The sequence below is a fragment of the Callithrix jacchus genome, chromosome 4 (assembly GCF_049354715.1).
Source record: "Callithrix jacchus isolate 240 chromosome 4, calJac240_pri, whole genome shotgun sequence".
Taxonomy (NCBI): domain Eukaryota; kingdom Metazoa; phylum Chordata; class Mammalia; order Primates; family Cebidae; genus Callithrix; species Callithrix jacchus.
In genome coordinates, this window is record NC_133505.1 from 149,355,346 (window position 1) to 149,374,502 (window position 19,157).

Consider the following 19,157-nt stretch of genomic DNA (forward strand, 5'->3'; position numbering starts at 1 on the left):
ATGAACTCATTTGTACAAAAATGAATCGATGACCTTTCCAGGGTAGAAGATGTTCAACTTTCTACCACATGGCTGGTTGGTCTCAAGGGCTAATACCATACCTAAGCAGGGATGAGGATCATCGGTGGTTTCTGTTGCTGAAAGGTTGAATATTTGTTGGCCTTGGTGTCTGGGTCAGAGCTGTGGAGTTGGAGTGCATATTCTGGATCCATGCATAGCCCCACTCCTGCTACCACGGCTATTCATGCACTGTGGTTTAAACATTGGCATCTAATGATAGAGGCCGGCAAATGTCAACAGGCCACATATTCTCTTGTGTCTATTGGTGACTTAGTGGGATGCTGTTTTATAGTGGATGTTCGCTAGTGACCATTAACATGTAATAGAAGGATCTCCACACCTCCTTCCTGTTCCTGTAAATCTATTCATAGCTCTCTTACCCAGAGCTGCTTTATTCTGATTTTCTAGTCTTTCTTGATAAAATGGTTAAGCAATTTTCTTTTCCATGCATCCATACATATTCTCATCTGGAAAGGATATTGGGAGAAAGAGAGGAAGAGAGGCAATAAGGAAGTAAGAAGACAGAAAAGTTGAAATATTGGTTAGTCATTTTACAAGAACACTTGAACAATCAGAATGCTGTGGCAGGTAAGGATTGCATATTCCCATATAGTTTCTACTAAAGTCTCTGAAGACTCTGAAGGCAAAATATTTTGTTTCAAATATGAAATATTGGCAGGACGGTAATGCTGATATTTAAATTACTTCAAACAAATTATTTGATATATTTGTGGATCATCTTATCTAAAATTTCTAGCAAATCACAAACAGGAAGATAATGAACAACTTTCAGAATAGGCAAGTAATTCTAAACAATTGTATATGAATTCAAGAAGAAAATAATGTTTCTCTGTGGCTTCTTCAACATAAATAATAATAATAATAATAATAATAATAATAATGATTTTTTTTGTCAAATACTAAAGCAGAGGAGGAGAAAGAAAGGTGACCTAGGAATGTGCAAAACTTTCACTCATGCTAGGTACATTGAAACCATCCCCCTTCAGCTCACATTTTAAAGGAAATAGGATATGGGGGATTACTATATCCTTCCCAGGTTAAAACATTTTGAACAACTTGGCATTTTCTCTACAATGTTTCTCCTGAGGTTTTTAGTCTTTCCCAGGACAAATCATAGCTTCACATCATTATAAAGCAAACACTTTAATCCCCATTATAAAGCAAAAACTCTATATAATAGAAATAAAACTTTAATGTCTTTTTTATCATTTATTACTTCACATTTTTAGTAACTTTTGGTTGAATGCTTCATGGAATGCTAGGCTCTGAGTGCATCTTGATGAGCAACAAAATATAGTATCATATCATATTTGTAATGATAAAAAGTAAATGGGCTCATGGAAGCAAATACCAGGGGCACTTGTAGTCTGGTGGGAGTATAAGGATGAGGTCACAGACTAGACATTTAAACTGAGATCTGGAGAATATTTAGCAGTAAGACTAGATGCAAGTGTTAGCCATGGTGGATGCAAACGAGGGAAGAAAGAGTTTCAGAACTCTAACACAGGTTTGGAGAGGCATCAAGAACAGGTAACAAAAGGCATAGAGATTGTCCCAAGGCTAGTAGGAAGTCTCTAAAGGGTTTCAAGTACTACTTCTTTCCTCCCTTCCTCTCTCCCTCCTTCTCTTCCTCCTTTCCTTCATCCATTCTTTCTTTGTTTTTTGCCTTTTTAAAAAAAGATAACACTGACTGCCCCATCAAAAATGGAAGAAATGGGTAGATTCAATAACATTTTTTAAGATGGACTCAATAGAGCTTGGCCACAAGAGATGTTGAGTTAAGTGGTAAGAATAAAGGCTAAAACCCAGGTTTTTCAATCCATCTATGAGTAGAAGAAATCCCTCTATGAGAAGAAGAAAGTGCAGCAGCAAAGGTGGAAAAGGTTTCCTCCTCTCTGTTCACTTATCACATATATATATATTTTATATGATGGACTACGATAAGAACTCTTTTGTTTATTTTTTTTTTTTATCCTCAGAACCTAGCATAGATCTCATTTCAAAATTCTTGAATTATCTTGGAGCCTGTGATGGGTAATTTTGTGTGTCAACTTGACCGGGCTAAAAGATGCCAGGATAGCTGGTAAGACATTATTTTTAAATGTGTGAGGGCTCTTTCAGGGAGAGACTAGCATTTGAATCAGTAAATCAGTATGCTGCATAAAGAAGATCCACCCTCACCAATATGGAAGGACATCATTCAATCTGTTCATGGCCCAGATAGAACAAAAAAGGTGGAGGATGGGCTAGTTTGTACTCTCTCTCTCTCTCCTTAAGCAGGGAGATACTTGCATTACATCTTAATGACCACTAAAGAACATGCACGTCAAAAGAATATCCCCACTAAATCATTAATAGACACGGAAGAGTCATTTGGCCAGTTGAAATTGACCAGCCTCTGTCATTAGTTGCCAGTGTTCAAACAACAGTGCATGATTTGCATAGCCCTGGTATGGAGGCTGTGCATGGATTTAGCAATATTCACTCCCACTCCTCAGCAGTGACCCAGGTACTGGTGCTGACAAATATTCAACTTTCTAGTCACAGAGACCAATGAGGATACTCATCCTTACTCAAGTATGATATTAACCATTGAGGCCAACCAGCCACATGGTGGAAAGTTAGTTACATTGAGTATCTTCTACCCTGGAAAGGTTATTGAAATGATTTATGTTTCATGATTCATGTTTCACTCATCATCTGAGACATCAGCACCTGGTTCTTAGGCCTTTAGATTCAGTAGGGGAATTACACCATCTGACCTTACCCCTTCAGACTCTGATTAGGACTTATACCATTGACTCCCCTTGTTCTCAGGTTTTTAGACTCAAATTAATTATGTCATCGTCTTTCCTGGTTCTTTAGCTTGCAGATGGCAGATCACAGGGTTTCTTGGCCTCTATAGTTACATGAGACAGTTCCCATAATAAACAAACAAATCTATACCTCTCCATATATCTTATTGGCTCTGTTTCTCTGAGAACCCTGACTAATAAGAGTATTTTTCAAGTGATGGCAGGGAGTAATGGCTTTTCATGCACCAAAACCATTCAGTTGATAATTTATTTTCCCATGCAATACAAGTTTAGGTTAACCTAAAGGGAAACACACACGCACACACACACACACACACACGTGCGCACACACACACACACACGAGCACATGCATGCTTGTGAAATAAATAAACACTACACTGGATCTACACCGGACCTATAAAACGAAATGGCTTCCTTCAATTTTGACATGCTCCTGGATTCAGTCCTGGGTATTCTTATTATTATCTATACTCATATCCATCTGATCCAATCCCATGGCTTTAAATGTCATCTACATTTTGGCAACTTCTTAATGTGTACATCTAACTCCAATTTCTCAGCTGAATCCCAGATTCATATATTCAACTCCCTAATCAGTATCTTTACATTGATGTTTAGTAGATGTCCTAAACTTAGCATGTACAAAACTGAGTTATCTTTCTTCACAATCCTACTGTCTTAGTCAATTTTCGCTGCTATTACAGAATTCCTGAGACTGGGTAATTTATACTAAACAGAAATTTATAGCTTGCAGTTCTGCAGTCTGGGAAGTTCAAGACTGAGGAGTTGGCATCTGGTAAGGGCTTTCTTGCTGCACCATCCCATGGCAGGAGGCAAAAGGGCAAAAGATGGCCAATTCCGGAAAGCCTTTTTATCAAGGCATTAAATCCACCTTTTAAATATCTCACCGCTTCATACCATTACAATAGCAATTAAATTACAACATGAATTTTGGAAGGGACATTCAAACCATAACACCTACTATATCTGAAGTCTGCTGCATCTCTAGTCATCCAGTTTCTTAAGACAAAAACTTCCACATCCCATATTCAGTCACCTCAAAACATGTTGTTCAGGAAATCACCTCAAAACCCGTTGTTTAAACCCTTCAGAAAACATCCAGACTCTATTTCCCACTACCTCTTGTGCTATCACCCTGGTTTGAGCCACCATCGTGTCTTACTTGGATTCCTGAAATTGCTCTTCAATGAGTCTCCTCATTTTCCTCCTGTACCCTACAGTTCATGCTCAACAGATCAGTTCCTTCTGAAAACAGAAGTCATGTTAGTCACATCACTCCTCTGTTTAAAACTCATCAGTGTTTCCTAACGCATTCAAAGTAGAAACCTAAGTGGTCCCATATGATCACATATACAATTAGGTAACTCCCTGACCTATTTCAAGCCTTTGCTCAAACATGACTTTTTCAGTGAATCCTTCATTAACAATTCCATTTAAAATTGCCACTTCTCTTCCTCAGACACTTCATCCACCACTCCCCAACCCCCACCTTTATTCTACAATTTATTATTGTTTTGATAGCATGTATCTCTTTATGAACTACGTAATTCACTTGTGTATTATGTATCATTGTGTATTGTCTTTTTCTGTCACTAAAATATAAACTCCATGAAAGCAAGAATCTTTATATGTTTTGTTTTTGACATATTGTAAAATCCTCAAACAGTTCCAATAGATAGCAGGTGCTCAAAAATGTTTGCTGAATGAGTTAATGAATGCCTTCTTTCTGTTAATGAGGCCCTGCAGCTAATGGTATACTACATTACAGTTTACAAATATTCAGTGTCTCCTCACCTTCTAAAGAACATAGTCATCACCACATGGCTTTTTTTATCCAATAAAATGTAAGTGGGAAGAAATCGGTGATATATATATTCACAAGCTTTAAGGACCAGTGTGTGATTTGGCATGTTCTCTCTTCCCTACCCCTGCATTGTGAAAGCATATGTGGAGATAGGGCCTCCACCATCCTGATTTCCTGAGGGCCTGTGATGAGGAGAATCATCTTGCCAAACTGTAGATGGACATGTAGCCTAATGACAAATGAAATTCGATATTATGGCCTATCCTGGCTAATATAGAATCAAAGTCTGGGGTCTTCATACTCAAGTTAAATATCATTAGGTGGTTGGAATCAATTGCATTTTTAAATATTTATGTTGATCACACTCTCCAATTAAGATAGAATATCTTAGAGTCACAATTAGGCCTTTCAAATCAATAGGGATTTCAGTGTAGGAAAGAGGAGGCATTGTCTCTTGAATGGTTTCATTGTCTCTTGAAATATCAGGATATAGGGAGACTCCATGATGCTAGAGGAACTGCTGTGATGATGGTCCTCTCAAGGTACCATGCACACAGCACTAGGAAAAAGGTATATCAGATGAGAAGGAAGATAGTCATAGTGTAAGTAAACCTTGCAAAGATGGGGATTAATGTGTCATCGAGTCAAATCAAGTCTCTTTTCAGTGACACTTTTAACCTCTTTGCAGAGCATCATTCACCTGTCCATGTTTCCCACCATAGATTTTTATAGGTATGGTATAAAATATACCATATAAATATAAAATATATCTATGGAGGGACACTGAGTATACAAAAAGACACAAATGGCTAGTGTCTTCATTTCTGTCAACACAATGGAGAGGTTCTCAAAGACCAGGAAAAGTTCAACTCAGTAAGCTCAGCCCCAGGGAAACCGGTTGGGTCTGCATGGCTGGAGCTCCAGATCAATTGCCTCTAACTGTGGGCAACATTACCTAATTATCCTAATGGTTGGTGCAAACATTTTAATTTTTAATGCACCCTGTGAGGTGAAAACTTCATAATCATCCCAAACAATATGATAAGTGGTTGAAAAATATAAATTGCCATGGAAGCCACAGGAGGGCCAACCCATCTATACTTCCTGGTCTCATTAAAACATTAAAGATCAGGATTTCTGTCTGATCCAGCCATAATGCAACCACAGGTTGCATCTTGGGAATCCACAGCCATAATGCTTTGGGAATTCTTGTCCAAACCATTGCTTACCTTTTTAACCCAAAATTCTTAATGCTAGAATATGGCTGATAGTCTAATAAATAAGTATTCCAGAAATTTATTTCAATGTATCTATGCAGATAGGAAATTGTCCAATATTCAGAGGAGAGGGACAGCGTCCAGAAATATTGTACTTAGAAGCCTATAACCCTTCCTTCAGCAGCCATGCCCTTCCATTTCTGCCCATGGATATCAGATGGACATTCACTGTGTCATCCAGAAGTTAGGGGAGGGCTGTAATCTTTCTCTTGATAGCAAAGTTTCCACTCTATTCCTCCCACCATTCTCATCCTTCCCCTTGCCTCTTCTCCAAAGGTCCAGTCCAGTGAATGCCCATGGCCAGAGACATTGGAGGCATTGTGAGAAAAGGAAAAGGGATGCACACCCAAGTTTGCTTTTCTGCCCACCTCAAGCTTGACCTGAGAGGTGCAGCTGGCACTGTTCCCTATTAAAGAGAAGCAACCCCCTGACAGGCACAGGTTTCTGACACTCTCTAACCAGATATCCCTAATTACTTAGTGTGGGTGAGAATGGGGATTCCCCAGAGCAGTGTCCCAATAAGGCACTGTCCCAAACATTCTCCCATCATCAATCCAATGATTATTAAATGCTATTGGATAATTGCAACATTACCAAGATGCAAAGACTTTGGAGCACATGTTTCTGCCTCAAAGTTAAACACAGGTTTGGGAAGGGTTACAGGTCAATAACTAATATGGTTTGGTTCTGTGTCTTCACCAAAATCTCATCTCGAATTGTAATTCCCATGTATCGAGGGAGGGACTTGGTGGTAGGTGACTGGATCATGGGGACAGTTTCTCTCATGCTGTTCTCATGATGGAATTCATAGTTTAATAAGTGTATGGCTCTTTCACTTCACTCTTTTCTCTCCCATCACAGCCTCTCCCATCACAGGCCTGGAGGTCTAGGAAAAAATAATAGTGGGCCGGGCCCACTGCTGCTCTGTGCAGCCTCAGAACCTGGTGCCCTCTATCCCGGCCTCTCCAGCTCCAAGCATTGCTAAAAGGGGCCAACACACAGCTCAAGTTGTTACTTCAGAGGGCGCAAGTCCCAAACCTTGGTGGTGTCTACATGGTGTTGGGCCTGTAGGGTGCAGAAGACAAGAGTTGAACTTCGGGAGTCTCTACCTAGATTTCAGAGGATATATGGAAATGCTTGGATGTCCAGGCAGAATTCTGCTACAGGAGTGGAGCTTCCTGAGGCTGTGGGTGCCCACCCCTGGCATCAGTGTGCCCAGAATGTGAGACATGGAGTAAAAAGAGATTTTGGAGCTTTAAGATTTAATGAATGCCCTGCTGGGTTTTGGACATGCATGGGGCCTGTGGCTCCTTTGTTTTGGTCGATTTCTCCCATTTAGAACACAAACATTTACCCAATGCCTGTACCCCCATTGTATCTTGGAAGTAAGATACAATGGGGGTACAGGCATTGGGTAAATGTTTGTGTTCCAAATGTTTTTTTTTTTTACATGCTCATAGGCAAAAGGGACTTGCTTATCTCAGATGAAACTTTAGATTTGGACTTCTGAGTTAATGCTAGAGAGACTTAAGACTTTGGGAGATTATTTGAAAAACATAATTAGTATTGAAATGTAAAAAGGACATGAGACTTGGGAGAAGTCAGGAGTTGAATAATATAGTTTGGCTCTATATCCTCACCTAAATCTCATCTCAAATTGTAACCCCCATGTGTCAAGGAAGGGAACTGATGGGCGGTGATTGCATCATGGGAGCAGTTTCCCCCATGCTGTTCTTGTAATAGAATTCTCATGAGATCTGGTTGTTTGATAAGTGTGTGGCTCTTTCCTTTTGCTCTTCTCTGTCTCCTGCTGCTTTGTGAAGAGGTGCCTGCTCCCCCATCACTTTCATGGTTTTAAGTTTCCTGAGGCCTTCCCAGCCATGCAGAACTATGAGTCAGTTAAACCTCCTTCCTTTATAAATTACCCAGCTTCAGGAGTATGTTTATTGCAGTGTGAAACAGGCTAATACAATAACTTACCTATAATATGTATAAGAAATTGAGCAAAGGGCACACCTGTATTTTAAGGGTAATATATGGTGGTTCCCAGGGGCTGTGAGCATGGAGAAATAAGTGGTCTCCCTGAAATAAGGTAGAATTAGGGTGGGTCATCTTAGGACACACCACTTTTTCTCACTACAGTCCTGGTTATTAAGTAATGTAACAACCTCAGATTGACTGGCACCTTCAGCATCCCAATGAGGGTATTTTCTATAAGCCTCACTTCCAGCATCCGAAAACATACATTGTCTGGGCATGGGGAAGGGCAGCAATATGTTTGCGTCTTGCTACAGCCAGGGCTCACTTAGCATAGAGCATGGTCATGCATCTCTGGGCCTTAACTCCAGTGAGAACCCCAGAGCTTATGCCAAATACATAAGCATACTACTCAGGGGAAAAAAATGGTGAAACCTCAGCTTTGTGTCTAAATCTGCCTTGGACTTAGACTATGAAGTAATCACTTCTAGAGCTACTTTTTCTTTTAAACTTTCTTTTTTTTCCTTTTTTTTGAGACAGAGTATCCCTCTTTCGCTCAGGCTTAAGTGTAGTGGTATGACCTTGACTCACTACAACCTCTGCCTCCCAAATTTAAGTGATTCTCAGGCCTCAGCCTTCTGAGTATCTGGGATTACAGGCATGTGCCACCACACCCAGCTAATTTTTTGTATTTTTAGTAAAGACAGGGTTTTGCCATGTTGGCTAGGCTGTTCTTGAACTCCTGGCCTCAAGTGACCTGTCGCCTTAGCCTCCCGAAGTGCTGGGATTATAGGTATGAGCCACTGCACCCAGCCTAGAACTACTTTTGAATTCATCCAGGCTTATAACCACTTCAAGAGGTATCTAGGGAGATTTCCCTTTATTCCTTTTCTTGCATGCATTTCTAGGCTGTAGAACACTTTGCTCATTCATATATAGTAGCTGATGGGGAATTTCTGAAGCTTCACGATATAGTCTTCTCACCCCATTTTTTTTATTATTTTAAAAAAACATACTTATTCAAGTGTTATTTATTAAAAAATACTTTACTGAAATCTTCCATATGCTTTATAGGGCTTTGTACATACTCTTTCAGAGCCTGTCCTCCGCGTCCCTAAGAGACAATTCTATCACAGTGTTCTCATGATGGATGAGAGGAGTCTGTGGTAACTGTCATGTTGCCTTGTTTGAGGGTCACCTGTAAGACAGAGTGCTGAGAGAACAGTACTACACACACACACACAAACACACACAGGGTGATTTAAGGATAATACAGCCTTTTAGTATTTAATCCCACTTCTAAATTCAAAGCATATGGTTAAGTTCTGATTTTTAAAAAATAGCCAATTTGTATGCTTGTTGTGAGCAAAACTGGTTTGACTTGACTTTTCCCAGCTGAAAACTTCTCAGTTGCTGCCATCAATGGAAAACAGATTAAGACACAAATTTCAAATGAACGCTTGACACCCTTTCTTGAAAGGAGGAAAACAGAAAAGGAGTGCTCTGCTGGGGCTGCTTTCTGCACAGCTTGCTGTCAGCACCACAGTCCTTACCCTTCTGCATTTATTTAACTAGCACTGGAAGTGTACTGGGTTGTGAAAATGTGATGAAGCCCACCTCATGAAAATTTCAGGGTCACATCATTTACTGGAACACATTTACATTTTTTTTGCACATAAATTACCTACATGCCTTTAGATTAAATGAACCTTCCAAAAAAAATTCCACATCATTATTGAATTGCAATTTCATACACTTAGCCTGAAATTTCCATTCTGTCAGAATCACTCACATTACCCACAGATTCAAAAGACTAAAATCATTTTACTGTAACTATTTTTTTTTTTTACTAGGCCAAGGATAAATGTGGTTACATTGATCTCTCACAAATGAACCTTAAACCACTGATTTGAAATGAGAAAACCACTGTTTGAAATCATTTTCAATCTGAGGTATGTTTAATTGGCTTTAAAGAAACTTTGCCAGCTTATTTGAAAAAAAAAAAAGCCCTCTTGATCTCATTTTTATTTCCAATCCCCTAGAAGAAGCTTCACTGGGAAAGAACTTCTTCCTTCACTGTTTTCATCTTTTTCACTCTCCTGAAAGGTACTGACCTCCTGTTGGGCTCCCTTCTGAGGTGCCCTATCAGTTTTGGCCCAGGGTTGGTCATATCTAAGCCATGCTTAGAATGAGCCAGGTGGAGTGGCTCACTCCTGTAATCCCAGTACTTTGAGAGGCAGAGGTGGGAGAACCCCTTGAGTCCAGGGGGTTAAGAGCAACCTGAGCAACATGGCAAAATCCTGCCTCTACAAAAAAAATACAAAAATTAGCGGGGTGTGGTAGGGTACACCAATGGTCCCAGTTGCTCAGGAGACTGAGGTAGAAGGACTGCTTGAACCTGGACAGTCAAACCTGCAGTGAACCATGATTGTGCCACGGCACTCCAGACTGGGCGACAGAGTGAGACCCTGTCTCAAAAAAAAAAAAAAAAAGACAAGAGAAGACAAGACAAGAAAAGAAAAGAATAGAATGAAGTATGGTCCCAACCTGAACTCCATATTGGTGTTCATATTGCCTTTTCAGGTTCTGAGCATGTTATTAACAGCATATCTCTTCTTCCAACAGCCTTCAGGTTATGGCATAATGATCAGATATTCATCACTTGGATATAACTAATATTGGTCCACAAAAAGATGAGTGCCTTAACCCACTCACAATCATCTTCTAATCCAGGCCCTTTCTGTTGGCCTCTCAGATCCCTGCTCCTCAAGAGCACTGGGTGCCCCAAGAGACCTACCTCCATGTCTGCATCAAAGGCTCCCCCATCACCTGGCTTCTGTTGGTTCAGCCATAGGAGGCGCTGTCAGGAGATCAGGGTGAGAAAGAAGAGTAAGTTCAGGTTATGTTTGCATGATTCTGTCACTGTGGGTCATCCCTAGGGCAGCTTGAGCTTTTTCTTTTCTTTCTTGTTTGTTTGTTAACTGTAGGCTGCAGCTACGGCCAGGGGAAGCTCAGTAACAACTACTATATCTTCTTTAGTTAACTTTTCTCCTATCCCCTTTGCCCCTTAGGCCTAAGGTTGGTGAGATCATGTCTGGATGTTTCATAACATTTTGCTTTTCCTTAATCCTACTAATTAATTTATAAAACTCAATTAAGTTGCTTCTTGGAGTGAACTGTGTCCACTTATGACAAGCTCTGCTGTGTTACCATCCTTAAAGACTGTTCCTTTACTTATACGTTCTCAGAATTTATAATAAAGGAGATCCCACTCAATGAAAATGAAACTAATTAGTCACTTACAGATAGAGAACATGAAAGGAATCTACTCAGGGATAAGAAAAGGGTAGGCCAACCATTTAGTATTTTATTTAACCTGTCTGAGGGCCACCATGCTAGGGGCTATATTTCCTTTAATGCTACTTCCTAATTTTCTCTTAGCCCTAGGCATTGAGAATAAAGTGTATTTGTCTGTCTGCATTAGCATTCCTTCTAAGAAGATTAGAAGATCAATTATTAATTTTAAAAGGGTGCACATCATTGAATTTGAAGTTACAAATTTGAGTGAATAAAACTGTTCTGAGTGACAAACTGATGTATGCAGGGAATATTAAACACCTCAAGTTCTGCTCTGAAAGATGATCAGACAATGACAGAATAGGTCAGAGGCAGATTGTTCCAATGTGCTCTACAGATGAAAGCAAAGTGGAGGCAGGGGACCAAAAATTAACATTGATGTTTCAGAATCAGAAAATAGGAGTTTAGGTTCCACTCGTAATGGTTATGCGACTCTGAGCAAATTAGTTTTAGAGACACGTTAGAAGGTTGGTTTCTACGGTACAAGGCTGCGGGCTTATAGCCTGCTAGGGATTTGCTTCCTTTCCTTCAAAGACTTGTTTCTTAATCATTGGGTTCCTTACTTTTCAACATAGTTACTAAAACACGTTTTGATCTCTGCAATTCAAAATATTTCCATAGATAATAAATTTTTAATTACTTTTAGAATAGATTGGCTAAATTTCAAGTCTTTAAATTATTTCTTGAATGGACAGGAATCACCTCCAAATTATAAGCCCCAAACCCACCTAGGCATAATGACAAACATAAATTTACAAATTCAGTCTTTGTTATTTTAAATATATCTAGACTCTAATGCTTCAGTATTGATATTTAACATAATGTATCCTCTTCACCAGATAACGTCTCCAGTCTTTGGATTTCTGATATTATATTTTCCTCACATGACTATATTAAAAGGGACTAAATCCTCCTTGCTACTCATTTCCCTTACTGTTTTTTAAACTTCTCCTTGATTTCTTCTACATTTTCTCATTGTGCTCTGACAAAAGTCTGAGACGCTCTGCAATTATTTACAATGGCCTGGCCCAAGTCATTGGTTCCTTTCATTAAAGAAAGTTCATTCCAACTGTGGACCCTCAGTGGGGACTCTGGCAGCCTGTTTCTGCTTACTGGCTCTTTTCTTGGTATTACTGATATGCTCCAGGAAGGATTTCAGGAAAGGCATTTTCTATTTGATATTAGTTCCATTCCCACTGGATTGAGATTTGTAGATCACATAGTAGAAAACTGTTGCTGGCTTGCTGAGCTAACACTGAAAACATTTATTTTATGTATTTTTAATATTGACAAACATATAAGGTAGAGCTCATAAGTCAGCCAGTTATTTTAATATTAGTATATTCCTTTACAAACAAATATATATATATACATATGTATTTATATATGCGTTAGTGACCAGTTCAAATATCTCATTTATCACTCAAATAGTGTTTACAACTTACTCCGTAAGAACAACACAACGGGCACAGAGATTCTGCCCCACTCAGGAATAGCAGGTCAAGAATCAAGAATGGTCACTCTTTGGTACTGGGCATGCCTCCTGAACACCTCTGCTTGGGTTTCCTGACATTGCCACTAACTTCGTGTAACAAAGACAAATCAACTTCTCACAGTGCCATTACTCTCCCCAGTTTGCCTTATTCTCATAGAAATAGAATACTTTCATTGTCATAGAAATCTTCATTGTCCTCATTATCCAAGAGGTGTTGCCTCTTTCATCTTTCTACCTTTTACTCATATATCTAATCAATTACTGCCCCCCTACATTCTAATGATGAAAAGTTCTTCAAAATATCTATCATATAGCTGGGCACAGTGGCTCACACTTGTAATCCCAGCACTTTGGGAGGCCAAGGTGGGCAGATTGCCTGAGCTCAGAGTTTGTGACCAGCCTGGGCAACATGGTGAAACCCTGTTTCTACTAAAAACGAAAACAAAAACAAAAAAAATTAGCCAGGCGTGGCTGTGTGCAACTGTAGTCCCAACTACTCAGGAGGCTGAGGCAAGAGAATTGTTTGAACCCGGGAGACAGAGGTTGCAGTGAGCTGAAATCATGCCACTGCACTCCAGCCTGGGTGACAGAGTAAGACCTCATCTCAAAAAAAAAAAAAAAAAAATCTACCATATTACTGCTGACAAAGGCTACACTCTAAGAAGAATGTTTCATTTTTAAGAGGCGATCGGCTAGAATGCCATTCTGAAAACTGTTAAGAACAGCACTCTAGAACCTTTTAAAAACAAATACCAGGTGCCATGATAATAATATACATGTGACATATTGATAAAATACCTTAAAATGAAGATTAAGGTATTGTATCTCCTTACATATTCTGAAGAATTGTATTTTTGACCATACCTTTTTTTAAGTCATTCAGCAACCTCACATCACTTCTTTCTATCCCTTTGTGAGGTCAGCTCACTTTATGGTCCATACAACTGGGGACATATAGGAAAATGGAACAAGAAGAGAAAGCATGATTTTAATATTCACTGCTTTGTGGTTGTATGTAGCTAAATGGTAACTCTAACCTGTTATTACCTTTACCACCCCTGCCTCTAGAGCACTTGAAAAATGGCAGAGGATAAGTTAAACACGATTCCTTTGTGTCTATGCAAACCAACTCCTTATTGCTCTCTTTTATAAAAGGGCTTATTCCAATTGTACCTATACCCCAAGTTTCATCTTAATCAAAAGGAATTCTAGGAGGAAAAATACTCTCAAGCCTTTTATTAAGGAAAAAGTTATTGAAGAACTTCATTGTCTCATGACTCTGTAATTAGAATAACCTCCCCACTGTCCCCAACTCCTGAGTTCAGATTCTCCATACTCAGTTCTTCATAATCACTTTCAACACATAATGCCTCTGCCCCAGCCTCTGAAGTTCAAGACTTCAGATGGTGAAGGCCCGGCATTACTGGGACTCACTCTGCTTGTTCAACCCTATTTCATCACTTCCTGCCATGTGCTTGTCAGCCAATCCCCAGTGTCCTTCTCCCCTAAAACAGAAACATATCTCTGCTTTTAAATTTTGCTTCTATTTGATTGTTCTGTCTCCCTACACACTCTCCATTCTTTCCTTCTCCTATTTAAATTCTTCTAGTCCTCAAAGATCATTCCTTCCCAGTCCAGTGAAGAACTGAGATAGTCTTGTATACCTCATGCCTAGGCGGACCAACTTCCAGTGACCAGCCAATTTCCTTCACTTCTTCTCATACTTCCCCACACTCCTTCTGCCTACTGCCTTTATGTTTTCTAACACTTCCCTGTACTCCTTGGTTTCTCATTGACAGTACCATGTGAGTTAGCACCTAACTTAGCACCCTTATATTGTACCAGAATTAATATATGTGTGCTAGTCTTCTCAAATAAACTGTAATCAGGGACTGTGAGGAAAATTAATTTTTAATGTATATCTATGTGTGAAATTAAATTTATTTTAACATATGTTGTGCATAAAACTAACTCTGGTCTTTTTAAAAAGATGCTAAGTGATTAAATTATTCACCTAGTATCAAATGTGAAAATCTGCTAGCTTGGCATCATGGGAAAGGCCCAGAATTGTCCATAAAACTCTCAGAATTTTGGAGAAAGGTGGTCACTTGCAAGAGCAAGAAGCTGAGAGTAGGGAGGCTGGTCCATGAAGAGAAACCATAACTTTAGAGTAACAGTTTTGATCCAGAAGGAGAATTTTCTAGGTTCTTCCAGGAAGAGGCAACAGATTATTTGAAATTTAAAAAAATAAGCAAAACAGTGAAATAGTAGATACTTGAACTCAAAGCAATATTTGTAATTTTCATGGGGACGTCAATCATTTAGAAAAGAAGATTGAAAAAAATTATAAGATGATTGAATAGCCAGCGGCAAAGAGGGAATTAGGTCAAAGGTACACTACATTTCTTACAAAGAGACAATATAAGCTTGGGGTGTGTGTGTGTGTTCAGGTGTGTGTGTGGGGGGGTGGTGGGTGGGTGTGTGTGTTTTGGGTGAGGGCCCAGAAGTTGAAAGCCCAGCAGTGAAATAAAAAGAATTAAAGGTAGGGAGGCAGACAAGTACTAAGAAGTGTAACGACAGGTGAGAGGTAGCAGATGGTTAGGCTGAGAGGCAACTTGGAGAAGGTTTGGTGGCACATTCTAGGTACCTATTTATGTAAGTGAACATAAGAGGCAAAACATAGTCTCTTGAGAGACTGGAAGGAGAAAGTGGGACTCTCATTCCACAGAAATTCATGTATAAAAATGAGAGCAGGTGTCTGCTTACTCTTTTCTGGAACACAAGGTCGGATTTAGTGCTGTATTGGAAGACTGATTACCAACCACCTATAAATGCCCAGACCAGGAGAAAGGGTAAACCTTCTTAGCCTCCATAATCATGTGAGCTAATACTTGATTATGAAATGGCTCAGTGTATAATAAATCCTTTGTTTCTCCAAGGTCAACTGTAGAGATACAGACAGAGTTGACCCTGAACAACCCAGGGATTAGGGGTATCAATCCCTTGCACAGTTGAAAATCTGCCTATAACTTCTGACTCCCCCAAAACTTAACTACTAATACCCTACTCTTGACCGGAAGCCTTTCTAATAGCATAAATAGTCCATTAACACATACATAAATAGACTAATATCTCCATATATTTTATGCATTCATGAATGCCTAACTTCTTAATTTTTAAAATATTTCCAGGCTACATAGTTTATCTGTGAGTTTTTTCAATCTTTCGCAAATCTCAAAAAATTCCAATATATTTATTTTTAAAAATCTACAGACCCAGAAGTTTCAAACACATGTTACTCAAGGGTTAGCTACAAACATCTAGACTGGTTCTGTTTCTCTGGAAACCCTGCCTAATGCATCTTCTGTGCTGTACTCTTCTTTTTAAAAGATACTACCACTTACCCTGTAAGCCGCAGTCAGGGGAAGTGCGGGATTCAGAAGAAACATGATCTAACAGGCTTGGATTCAGCCCTCAGTATTCTGGCAAAGTCACAGAGGCCATTTTTGATGCTATTTCTGAAACCAGCTCCTCTCTACAACCAGCCTGAGCACATGGCAGGTGCTCCATAAACAATTAATTGGCGTTAGACCATGCCACACGAATGTTAAAGAAGTTCTCATTTGCAAACTTTGCTGGTCAGAGCCATTCACTGAATAAAAGATTTCTGCCTGGGATGCAAGAATTTAAATGTCACCATTTTCTCTCAGGAGGTACACATTTTACTTTAAATCAGCATGTATTATTCGTTTCACTTTCATTCTGTGGTGCTGACCCTGGAATTGCATATCACTACACTGCTGCTGACCTCCAAGTGCCTTCTAGGAATAAGGGCCAGTCTGAAGCTTCAAATAACATAACACCTCCCATCTCTCTATTTCCCATTGATTACATGAGGTCACTTCATAAGCCTGCCAAGAACCCAGCACCCCACGGCAGAAGAGACCACATCTGCTAGCACAGCTCTGAGCCGAGAATATGTTTCATCCCTGAAAATATGTGCTTAAATATTTAATAAAAGCATAAACTTGAAGAACTTCTGGCAGCTGTAGAGAGAGAGAAGCAAATAGAAGGCAAAAAACAATCTTCCTTTGAGATTAAGAGAGTTAAACAAATGTGTATGATATTATACAGCTCTATGGTAAACAAACACTCCAGGCAAAAATGAAGAAAAAAAGATATACAGAATGCTCTCCTACTCGAAGAAGAAAACACAGTACAGAATATTCTAGAAGTTCAAGTTTGAAGCAAAATCCAAGTTATGTCAGCACCAGCCACTGTCTAGATAGCCTTCCATATAAATCAGCCCTGCCCCCCCGGGAAGACAGATGGCTCCCTCTACAACACTTACGTAACCACAACCTGAGCTGAGCAGGACCTGCCACAAGCAAAGAAACAAGTCTGCCTCAGAGAAAAGATAAATTGTGCTCTTTTTAAAACCCACTGGAACTGCTGCTCCCCTTGGCAACCCAGCATACAGCAGGGGGCATTGGTATCTTCCAACGCACAGGCAACCAGCTGTACAACCTTGGCAGAGCAGCCGGTAACCGCAGCCAGGCGGCTGTATGTCATTAGCTCAAGCCTCCAAACCCCAGGGTGGCTCCCCCGTCCCCTAGGCTGTTCGCAGGCAGGGCAGAAGTTGCCTTCTGAAGGCTCAGGGATCTGCATTCCTGTGCTGCCTTGGGGCGGGAGCATTAGTCAGCCTTCCTGAGCACAGACAGTACCAGACTTGCCCATCTGTGGCTTATAAATAAATGATCCAGGAATGACACAGAGGGTCACTCCTGCCAGGCTAAAGGCAGCACTCACATTCTGTTTCCAGGAAAGTCCGAATGAAATAACAGGGCATTGAGAGGATCTGTGGATGCTCAACGCCAGGCAAAAATCTGTGGAAATCAAGAGCAGTTTTGAGGATTAACCTCAATCACCACTTAAAGCAAGCATCTCATGAATAAGTCATTCACTTTGTAGGATTCGTTGTGATCAGCTTGTCTTCTGCATACTTGAGTCTTGTTGAGTGAGAAAATCTGTATTATGACTGGGGTTAACGTGGGTATATTTTAAAGCGCAGTATTTTAGGAAATAGGACAGATCTGGGATGAGGCAAAATAATGTCCTAAGATATGGAAACAAAAACTAAAGTTCTAAGGCCCCCAACAAACTGAACAGACCCCTCATGGCCAAGGGGATCCCAAAGAGACCGGAAAAACGAGTTCAGGCCAAGACAGGAAGGGTGGTTGGACACTCTGCGTTGTTATACCCTCCTCCCTTGGGAGTTTAGGCACAACTGACCAGCATTAACATAAAATAAAGATTATAAGAGTGACAAAAGAGACACTTCCTAACAGTAAGATACAAAATTCCAACCTGACTCTGATATAGCATCACATGATAGATAGAGGTCCTTGAGGGAAATTAAAAGTATTTTACTCCAAAATGTGTTTTTTGATGTATTTTGAAATGGTTCTCTTTTCCCTTACTAGGTCTTTTCTGGAGAGTTTCATATCTTTTAAGGTCAGATAAAAGACATTTAAGGCATTTACCACCTAGTCTTTCTGAAGGCCGCTACCTGGAGGTTTCATCTGCAGACAAGATCCTTGGCTTCTATAACCCTCTTATCTTAGCTCAAGCATTTCTTTATGCCAACTTCAACTCTTCAGGCATAGCTTAACTCTTTCAACCAATTGCCAGTCAGAAAAATCTTTGAATCCATCTATGGAAGCCTCCCCGCAACACCCCTAACCCGCTTTGGGCTGAACCAATGTGTACCTTACATGTATTGATTTATATCTTTGCTTGTAACTTCTGTGTCCCTAAAATGTATAAAACCAAGCTGCACCCCGACCACCTTAGGTACATGTTCTCAGGCCCTTCTGAGGCTGCATCACAGGCCATGGTCCTTGACCTTGTAAAATAAACCTCTAAATTAGTTAAGTCCTGGCTCAGATACATTTTGATTTATAGGTAAATAACAGACTATCAAATATTCCTTTTTTAAAAATATTTCCAAGGGCCAACCTACACAAATGAGAGCAGACAGACCCTTTGACTTCATTTCTGCATTCTGAGCCTCCTACTCAACAGGTTCAGATTTTAGCCTTGCTCTGTGAATCTTATGATTTGGTGACGTTCTCAGTGACAGTTACTTTTATAGTTTGGAAGGGAACCTACTCGCCACATATAAGAATGTTTCTCCAAGAAATACTTTCCGAGTTCTCCGCAAGTGACTTAATAAACTAAACTTTTAAAAAGCAATGTTTGTAAATTGGTGGCAGCTCATATCTAGTCTATTAGACCAGCTGATTGTATTGTCCATAATGAATTAAAG

General features: G+C 39.8%; 1 long non-coding RNA gene across 1 annotated transcript; it reads right to left on the reverse strand.

Annotated features, from left to right (window-relative positions):
* Positions 1-9,039: 9,039 nt before the first annotated feature.
* On the reverse strand, positions 9,040-17,726 carry LOC118152710 (uncharacterized). Its single transcript, XR_004741441.2, has 4 exons — positions 17,639-17,726; positions 13,694-13,773; positions 10,775-10,837; positions 9,040-9,204 (listed from the first exon to the last, which is right to left on the reverse strand). It is a non-coding gene; the product is annotated as an uncharacterized LOC118152710 (long non-coding RNA).
* Positions 17,727-19,157: the final 1,431 nt, after the last annotated feature.